Source organism: Pteropus alecto, unplaced genomic scaffold, assembly GCF_000325575.1.
Source record: "Pteropus alecto unplaced genomic scaffold, ASM32557v1 scaffold40, whole genome shotgun sequence".
NCBI lineage: Eukaryota > Metazoa > Chordata > Mammalia > Chiroptera > Pteropodidae > Pteropus > Pteropus alecto.
The window spans coordinates 10,182,133-10,193,359 of NW_006431919.1; the positions used below are offsets into that span (position 1 = coordinate 10,182,133).

The following is an 11,227-nucleotide window of genomic DNA, read 5'->3' on the forward strand; positions in this document are numbered from 1 at the left end:
GGCCAAATGCTATCTAAATAAGTCATACACCACACTTTATCACCTACACGTGTACATACACCTACCAGATGGTATCTTGTTTCTAGCATTACTCATATATGTATACATATATGTATACATATATGAGTAAACATATATAGAGAGAAATATTGGTGGCCAAATGCTATCTAAATAAGTCACACACCACACTTTATCACCTTACTGTAAAAATGTCAATTAAACATATTTAGGAATATCTGTGGTCACCTATATTGAGACTGCATTTAATACTTCAAGATGTGTGTAACTTTTACTCAAATTTACTATCATAATTATAGTGTTGTGAAATATATTCTATAACCTATCATTCTTTATTCCACAAAATACTGGGAAGAACATTTGGTGTAAAGCCAATAAACCTGTGAAATACACTATTCAAAATGTGAACTTTTAATTTTCGGCCACATTATTTTTCTCAAAAGGACATGATGAATTCTTATGCACCTACACGTGTACATACACCTACCAGATGGTATCTTGTTTCTAGCATTTTCTCAAGAGGGAGCAAAATTCACTTAGGCTGTCATTTTGTCAACTCCAAAGGAAAGATTCTAATTTTAGTAGTCATCTATCAGTATGGGTCTAATTAACTTAGATTCACTACACCCTGACATTAATGCCTCAAAGTTCAATGGCTTGAGACTGTCCTCAAAAGCTTTAAGAACTTTTCTCTATTGTTTTCTAGTTTTCGATTTTATTGACTTTAGCATTAGTTTTTAATATCCCTTTTCTTTTATTTGTTAAACTGACTTTTTTCTTTTTTCTGTTTTTTTAAGGTAAAAAAATTAGACTTTGAATATTGACTTCAGATCTTCCCCCTTTTCTAATATATGCATTTCAAGCTATAAATTGCCCTCTAAGAATTATTTTCATTGCATTCTACAAATTTCAATTAGTTATATATTTTCATTCTGATTTAGTTAAAAAAAATTTAATTTCTCTTGGGAAGTATTCTTTGACGTATATGCTGTTTAGTAGTATGTTGTTTGATTTCCAAATATTTGGGGATTTTCCAGCTATGTTTTTAAAATTAATTTCTAGTTTTAATTCAATTTTGGTCTGATAACATACCTTGTATGATTTCTATCTTTTAAATTTGTTAATGTGTGTTGCATGGCCTAACATCAGGTATCTTGGCGAGAATTCCATGTGGGCTACAGAAGAATGTATATTCTGCTATTATGAAATGGAGTATTCCCTAAATGTCAATTATATCAGATTGACTGATAGCATTGTTCACTTCATCTATAATCTTACCAATCTTTTGCCTGTTTGATCTATCAATTACTGACAAAGTGGAGGCTGAATTTTCTAACTATAATAGTGTATTTATCTATTTCTCTTTCTATTTCTGTCAGTTTTACCTCATGTAATTTGACATCTGTTGATAGGTACATGAACATTTAGAATTCTTATGTCTTCTTAGAGAATTTACTTCTTTATCATGTGTAATGAAATGCCCCTCTTGATCCTCGATAATTCTGCTTTTATCAAAGTCTTCTTTGTTTCAAATTAACGTAAGTACTTCAGCTCTCTTTTGATAATATCAGTGTGATATATCTTTCTTTATCTTTCTACTTTTAACTCAGCTAAATCTTTATATTAAAATGGGTTTTTATTAGACCAGGTATAGTATAATTGGATCTTTTTTTTTTACTCGGTAAATCTCTGTTTTTTAGACAATTCACATTTAAAATTATTGTTATAGTTAGATTAATATCTACCATGTTTAAAACTGTTCTCCATTCTTCATAATTGTTCTTTGTTGCTCTTTCCTCACTTTTTCTGTCTTCTGTTTATAACTGAGAATTTCGTATGTTTCAATTATCTTCTCTCTCAGCATGTCAATTAGACTTCTTTAAAAAAAATTAGTGGTTACCCCATAATTTACAATGTATGATTTTTACTAATATAAGTCCATTTCCAAATAACACAACTCTGCTTCATATGTACAACATGTATCTTTTATCAGAATATTCCTAATTTTGCCCTCTTTTTAGTTGTGATATTCCAGTTACCTTTTTAAATTATCTGGGTGCTGTAATTACATCAGATTACATTGTTAATATTGCCACCAATACATTGTTACTATTATTATTTTAGTGATTTTTCAGCTTAACTAAGAATAAAAAACAAAAAACACTTAATTTAATTAATTCCTTTTCTAACATTCTTCCTTTCTGTATGCAGATCTGCACTTTTGAGCTATGTAATTTCCCTTCTTTCTAAATAACTTCTTTTGAAATTTCTTGCAAGGCAGGTCTACTGATAACATTTTACCTTTGTGAAATACCTTTATTTCTCCATCACTTTGAAGAATAATTTCATTGGATATAGAATTCTAGCTTTTTAAAAAATTTCAATACTTCACACTCATCATACTTACATTGTTTTTGAAGTCTGTTGTAATTCTTACCCTTAATTGTCTATAAGTAAAGTGTTTTATTCCTCTGGTTTCCTATAATACCTTCCCTTTATCTCTAATTTACTACATTTTACATATAATATACCTAGGTGCAGATTTCTTGGTATTTATTCTGCTTAGTGTACTCTAAGCTTCCTTGTTGTATAGTTTGGGTTTTCTCCAGTTTTTTCATCCTTTTCTAAGTTATCTTTAATATATGATTATAGTTATGTTAATGACTTTGTCTACAATCAGTATTTTGATCATCTCTGGTTATGCTACCACTGAATCTTTTTCCCTCTTGATTACCTGTCACTTCTTTTTTCCTCATGTATTTCTTTTACTGTTCATTGGGCATTATGAAAGATATGTGATTGACATATATAATGTTACCTTCTTCTAAAGAGTATTATAATCTATTGGGCAATTAAATTACAGGCATCACCTTAACCATGTCTAACTTTGGTTTTAGGCTTTGTGTGTGTGTGTGTGTGTGAGTCTATTTCATTTTTTTCCCTTAAAATTTTAGCATGATCCTTATTCCTAGGTTATGCCTCTCCTGGATGTCTCTGTAGCTGCGCTCTGAATTTAAGCCCTATCTTAAACAACAGTATGCAAATCTGAACTATCTGCCCTGTTCTCCAGCCTTCAAGCAGTTCTCACTTTTAGGACATCTTATCTTCTCCTCTGAATATATAGCTTAGGAGTTGGTATAGAAGCTAAGAAGGGTGACTTTCAAAGTTGCTTCCCTGCTTCCTTCTCAACTTCAACACTATGATCTCTGCCTGTTGAAACCACTACTGTCTATATGAAACCTACTTCCCAAGACCACATTTAGAACCGAGAATAATAGAAAACATTAATGGGGTCGTGACTGTAGGTTGCTGACCGCTGTTTTACAACACGCTCTCAGGGTAAAAGTAAAACTGAAGTTCGGCTCTTTTGCATCCCTTCTCTCAATAATTTTACCTGCCATGCAGAACACACAAAAAGAAATGATTGACATTTTAAGTTATTCTATTCAGCTTTTATAGGTATTTTTTTAAATAATGAGATGGTCTGATGACAGCTAATCCAACTTTATCAGATTTATTTCCATGTGAAGTTTATGGTTCAATTTTAACAAAAAGTAAATATCGCTTATATTGTAATGCTAAATTTCTTCCACAACCTCAAAAGCAGATGTGAGGTATAAAGATTAAAGGAAGGAGGGTGGGGGTGGAAATAAAGACAGATGACAAAAGGGATGGGGGAAATTGTTATATATTTTTTGGTTTTAACCAAAGAAGTTACATTTTATTTCTGTCTCAAAAGTGAACTTGAATAGAAAACGTTTTTGCTTTGGGCCTTTTAATTTAGTTACTGTCATTTCTCATTTGATTAACACAAATCTTAGATATATTCTGATCAGAGAAATATATAAATATCTCAGAGCAATATGTAAATAATTTGAAGCTTGCTTTAAGTTTGAATTCTCTGAAGTATTTCCCATTTCCATTAACATGTATAATTAAGAGGTACTCAGTTGTTAGAAGCTGTTGTTATATTCTCCTGATCTTTAATTATTATTATTTTTGTAAAAGATTCTGTATTAAATATATAGAAAATGCCTTCTGAGAGTGTTGTGTGCTAGGACTTAAATAATGTTACTACTTGAGAAGAAAAGTTATTAATATAGTTCTTAACTTAAAGCTCAAATATCTTAGGATAAAAATTATTTTCCTTTATGAGGTTATTTTCCAAATTCAAAGAAAACAGACTGAGTCATACTTTTTCCTATGTAGCTAGAAAGCATTGGGAGGGGGACCCACAAAACTAGGATTAGACGATATCCATGTCTCAAGGTTATACAGGCATTCAAATTCTGACTTAATTCAGCTCACATTCTTCTCTTGACTCTGAAGTGATGTTAAAATAAAGCCAAGTCATTTGTATTTACTAGAATTGCTTTTGTAAAATCATAAATCTATTGCAGGTAAATACCCTTGATTTATCACTTACTTTCAATGAGCTGAATCCAATATGAAACAAAGAATACTAAATTGTCACAAAGAGGCATTCCCTGCTGTAACTGCTGGAGGTATATTCATGCAGAAGAAAGCTTAGAAATATTTCCAAAATATAGATGGTTAAATTGCCTCCGAGAAGAAAATATTTAAAATATAACTGTAGTGTCAACTCCTTATTTGTCATATAAATGAAGATCCCATTCTAAATATAAACTTTGACATGTAGAATTAAAGGACATCAAGAAAAATTCTATTTGACAGTTATTGCAATTGATGACTTATGGACAGGGGAAGCCACACAGATTCCTATTACAAATCCTAAGAGCAACCACTTACTGAGTACTTAATACAATGCCAAATACTTATTACATAGGTTACTGTTATAACTTCCCCAAAGCCTTATAAAGTATTATCTCCATTTTGTAGCAAAAGAAACTGAGAGCCAAGATGGTTAAGTGATTTCTCATAAATCCGAGAGCTAGCCATTGTGCAAGCAGAAAGACTCAGGTCTTTCTGTATCCAGAGGTAAGGGTCTCAATGCCTGTGCCATTCTGCCTCTAGCTAATATGACAGGTATGCAAACTTAGTTCAATAGGTTTATTGACTAGCCAATAATATTATAAGCTGGGAGAGAGTGAGACCACTTCTAATCTACCTCAAAGCAGTGTTTATTTTCATTATTTTGTTCTCTTTTGTTAACTCATTTAACAAATATTTATTGAATACAAATTCCTCAGACATTAGAAATTTAAAACAAGACAAAGTCCTTGCTTTATGGAAATCACATGCTAGTGAGGAAGACTGACAGTAAGCATAATACAGAAGAAAAGGAAATAAGATAATTTCCAATAGTGATAAATTCTGTGAAAATTATTAAATAGAAATGGAATTAAGTTTAAAGGGCAGTCAAGGGAGACCCTTTTATTGTATGCATGGAATTCACATTGGAATTGATAAAATGATAACTCACCCTCAACATTTTGAAGCCTGAATTTCATACCTGTCAAGTCTTGAGTTTAGTTAATTCAAATTCAAATTTGCTCTTCATTTCTTTAATATTGCTTCACAGGAAGCGTTACTGAGCTCCTGAGATGGAGATGCATCCTTCTATTGCTAAAGTTCTTTCTAATCACAGATATTTTTTTAAACAAGAGAGAACTTTTTTTGAAAAGAATAATTGGCTCCTGGGATAGTGTAACTTCAAAGACAATGATTATTTTTTCCATTGCTTGTTCCTTACCACTTCAAAGGTCCCTTTCTCTCATTGTTAGTCTTGTTGAACATGTCTCTAACAGTGAGAGATGAGTAATCTGCTTAGTGGAAGGGGTGTGTCAATTCATGACATGGTGGTGAGTTTCTTTCTTCCCTAATGTGTTAAGATAAGCATTAATTAACCAGGAGAATGGATGAAATGTAGTCAGAATACTCACTAGCCTTGTGGGCACTAGCGTTTAGTTGGTTTTCCTGAATTGCATAACTGTTCACAGGTTTTATGAACCAAATACTTAACTAACTCTTACTTTAAAATAATAATAATAATAATAATAATAATAAAATAACAGTGGAAATGGTATTTGTGGGTATTATAAGATGCTTCTCTCCTTTTTTCTAGATTTCTGATGGGAGACAGAACACAGAATCATATTTTCCATTTGGACTAACAATTTAATTGTAGTAAAAAATGCATAAAATGCATAAAAATGGACTTTTCAAAGCTGACCTCTGCTTTTGTTTTCTCCTCCCCCTCACCAGTTTACTACAGGACCTCACACCAGAGATGAAGCTTCTCCAAACAGAGAAGTTAGGACCAAAACCTCCAGCACGCGGTTCTCACAGAGACGAGTTGTGCTTAGCTTTTGTCACAAGTAAAAATTAAAAACACCACAAAATTCTTTTCGCTATAATACACTTCTATATTTATTACCTGCTCACTTTACTAAAGTAACTTCTAAGTTAAAAATTTATTTGCAATATTTCCTGATAGCATCAAATAAAAACACCGAATGTAGAGGCAATTAGAAACTTGCCTTACACTGGAGAATATGGGCTACTGACAAGAAAGGCTTTAAAAATATTCTTTGTTTGGAGGACAAGATATCTAACGCCTATTAAAACTCTGAAATAGCACTGTAAATGGTAATTACATATTGTTTTGCTATGGCCAAACTATGATTAAAAGAATATTTATATTCTTATTACCAAAAAGGTATATAACATTTTTTCTTATGCTTCCTATTAATTGAAGTGATATAATTTCGAAAGGCGAGAGTAGAGCCATCTGCTCTCTTTGCTTTCTTGAATTATTTTGTGTTAGCTTCAACAAGGTGTTTTTGGAGATTTATTGCAAAGAATTTCACTTCACTGGAGCTTAGGCCTTACTGCATAAGCATAACCAAACTGAATTCTCTGTGGCTTGTGTATCATTTAAAAATAGCTATATTTCCAAAACAAAGCTCAAAATCTATTAAAACAAACAAACAAACAAACAAAAACAAGCTATGACAGGTACCACATACAATGCATGATTACTAAAGGCAAGATTTGGTAACCAAGATTAATTTTTTGTTAACTCCTTTATCTTGTCTGAATAATCATTTCATGTCCTTGAATTTTTGTTACACAGATATTCAGCCCTCTGTTTCTCTAGCGCTTTCTTGTAAAGTCCGTGGGGGATGGTTACTTGAAGAAAGAATGTTTCCTGTTTTCTCCTACTTGCTCTCTCTTTGTAATGGTATTACATAGTGATACTTTCTTCTCCCAGAATCATCTAAGGCTCAAGTGTGATTTAATTTGCCTACCATGTAACTTCAGTTAATTTATTCAATTACCTGAGAACCCCAGAATACTTTATCTCATCAGCATTTATATAAAAACTCACCTTCTCATCTCCTGTCCCTCTCTTCCCACAACACATATATAAACACTGAAGTGTTTCCAGTAGGGCATAGGCAAACCAGAGAGCTTGATGTACATAATCTAACACTCAGAATTATCTATATACAGTCCTGAACTTGTATCCCTCTACTTGATTAAAAAAAACTTACACACACGTGCATAAGTGATGTTGAAGCAAAGACAAAATAAAATGAATGAATCTCGACCCTACAAATATAGTGAATAAAGACAGAATAAAATGAATGAATCTCAACCCTATAAATATAGTGAATAAAGACAGAATAAAATGAATGAATTTCAACTCTATAAATATAGTGAAGAATTAAGGTATTTATTTAAATATTTTGATTATTGTGGGAAACAATTTTTATTTTTCTATGACTTCCAGTTATAGGAAATTATGAATTTTCTTATTATTTAAATAAACTGAATTCAACATTTTCTGTTAACTTGCAGCCAGCAGCCTGATATTACATCTCACACATTAGCAATGGTAATAAAAATCATTGCAACATTTTTGGATAATTGTAAGCACATAATTTAAATACTTTAAAATGTACCCTTCTTTTGACCTAACACAAATGCCAGAAATCTATCTTATGGAAATAAAATATAAAATAATACACACACACACATATATGTATACATAAATCATATATATATAAATATATGTATAAATGTTCATTGTAACTTTACTTGTAAGTTGCAGGGTTTTTTTTTATTATTGCTTTTGCCTAAATGGCTCATGAGAGTGGTTGTTTAAATACCCACTTGCTCACCTTTCATCAATCTAGGTCTTTCAGTTGTACCAGCTACCATTAGGCAGCTTACATTACATATAAAACATTATATGTTTTATAACAATAAGATGGGCCTGTAATTCCTTCAACAAGGAAAGATTTTTTTGTATTATGCTATGTTTTATGGACTTTCAAGAGTAAATCCTCTTTTTGTAAATGAGAGAAATAGAGACATGAAGAAGGGAAATGACTCACATAAGATGTACAAGTTTTTGGTTACACGACTAAGAAATTACGACTTGAGTGTCAACATATTTTAGACTCCTTCCTTCTTCCACTACCTGTCTATATAGAAAATTAAAATATATATATATATCTTATATAGATAGATTAAAATATTACTTAAGTAAATCTAGAATATAAAAATATTTTAAAATAAACATTTATTTAAATTAAGACCTAACATAATACCCATCATTTAGTAAAACACTCAATTACACCAAAGGAAGAAAGGAAGACATACACTTAACATACATTAATTATAAAGTATATTGCCATAATTAAATTATCAGTTCATTTAAGAATATATCTATGGCTAAAAAGACTTAAGTAAACTTTAGAAGTATCATTTTTTTAAAGATTATTTTAAATATATTTGAATGCAGAGGCTTTTAAGCAAAAACTGATGGGCTGTGATTTTCCCATATTAAGTATATATGCTGGTTAACCTTGCATTTTCATGTCTCACTTTGTGCCTTTTGAGTTTTAGGGCATATTTAGTGATCAACAATGGAATACATCTCAATCATTATTAAGATATGTTCATTAATCAAACTATCAACGATTATACATATATCATGGGGAGTTAGCTCCCTTGCATTCACAACTATTTATGTATGAATATTTTATGAGGAATATGGGTTGATGAATGTAAATGTTTTCTAAGTGAGGGGATAAGGATTACATACTCAATCACTGATTAGAAACTATAAAGAATATGTACTTAATCACAGCTTAGAGACTATAAAAGGGTGATCTTAATACCTCTTTAAAAATTATTAATAGATGGTATCAAATGTCTGCGGCCGTGTTGTGATACTAGAATACAGTGCTGGTAGGAGAGTAAATTTATACAGTGACTGAAAAATAATTTAGTAAATGCCTGTTAAAGTTGAATTTGCACACACCTTAAGGCTCAGCAATTTCATTCCTAAGTATATATTCTATACTTATGCACCCTATATATTCTCAATTCTTGTATACGTGCAGCAGAATAAATCTTTAAGAATGTTTATAAAAGTATAGTTAGTAATTGAAAAAAACAGTGAATTACCCAAATAACTACTAACAAGAGATGAGGTAAATAATTTTGTGATACATTAATTCAATAGACTATACTAGAGCAGAGGAAACAATTTTATTATAGCTACACAAAACAAGATGTGAACTGAATGAAAAGTAAAGAATACACAGAATAATCTCATTAAGCTATATTTCGAAAGAAACAGAAAATTTTTAAGGGACACACACATATCTCCAAGAAAAGCTAAAGAAAAGCAAAGAAACAATAAAAAATTTCAATATAGTGTTTACTCTGAGGATGTAGGGAGGAGATAGAAAGACAAAAGACTGGGTACCCAGAGAACTTCAGGCTAATGACAATAATCTTTTAATTGAACTGAATGAATTGCCCACTGGGGGTTACCATATCTTTATTCTTTATACTTTACATATATTTTATAAATATTCTTTTGTATTTACTGAATATTTAATTTAAAAGCCATTAATGAAGAATGATAGAAATTATATATTTGTGTTTAAAATAGTTACTTATTCTTATTAAATGAAAATTAAAACCCCAAATAAAATTTAAAAAGAGAGAGAACAGAACAAACAGTACTGCTTGGGATTCCTGGCATTAGCTATCATTATCACCTATTTCTCACTCATCATGTGGTTGTGGTGAAACTCGAACTTTGCCTGTCTCTGGATCTTATTTCTGGAATATACTGCATTAAAAAAAATAGCTGGTAAGAACTAGAATTGCTGTAATTTTGACTCTCACAGAAGCCAGGTTCTTAGCTAAGTTTAAGTCTGTATTTCCTAAGGGTAGGTATGTGTGTGGACGCATGCGCATGTGCACATGCACACATACCACAAATATGCAGGACTCTGAAAACCGAAACCAGATTGACATTTTATCTCACTTGAGAAATCATTTTTCCTTTCAGGAGCTTAGAAATATGTTTCATGAATTAAATGAAACCTGACTGTTTGATACATATCACTATTTGTACATTGTGAATTGTCAATCACGAGGGAAGTCAAAGCTACCAGGCCTCCCAAAAGACTTGTGGGAAGTAGAAAGTGGTAAAGTCAACTCACATAGATTTCTCTTCCTGTATTATATGTCAAATGCCCAAGGCCCATCTCACTTCTTCAACAACCCTTGACTAGGCTAGCCTGGGATTTAACCAATGCTCAGTTCTTTAATTACTTTATTCATCTAACTCAAGTTCTAAAAAATGTGTTTTCACAAGCGAATATGTTTGGGAAATACACTCTCAAACAAAGATAATAAGTTTCTTTACTATAGAACAATTATTTGTTTATTTATTTATTTATTAATTATTTAGGCGTAGCAACCCTTGGTTGACCTCACAGATTGCAAGGACCTTGTCAGTTTACGATCTCTTATTTTTTGTGCCTATAGCACCTGTCTTCCTAAGTGGTCTCCTATCCAAGTACTAACCAGGCTCGACCCTGCTTAGTTTCTGAGATCAGATGGGATTGGGCTTGTTCAGGGCGGCATGGCCATAGACGCTACAGAACATTTTAGAGGACATAAAACACTAACCTGCATTCTGATTCTCCTCTAAGTGGGAGACATTGCACACATTTTTCTTCAAATTCATTTGATTATGTTGGTTTTTCCTCCTTGAAGAATCATTTTATAAAATTAGTGATTTGTGTAACAGACTTTGAGAAATGCTGCTAAAATTTATCCTATTAGAATCTATTATGCGGTGGCAGAGTAGTCATAGAAGCAAACTAAAGCGAAACAGTATACATATAATCTATAAAATATTACAAAAAATATTTTATAAAATCATACTTTTTCATCTTTTGATATCTTAAGG

At 31.5% G+C, this 11,227-nt stretch overlaps 1 pseudogene; it reads right to left on the reverse strand.

Moving 5' to 3' along the window:
- Window positions 1-10,791: 10,791 nt before the first annotated feature.
- LOC112475298 lies at window positions 10,792-10,909 on the reverse strand (annotated as a pseudogene).
- Between the last annotated feature and the right edge of the window lie 318 nt (window positions 10,910-11,227).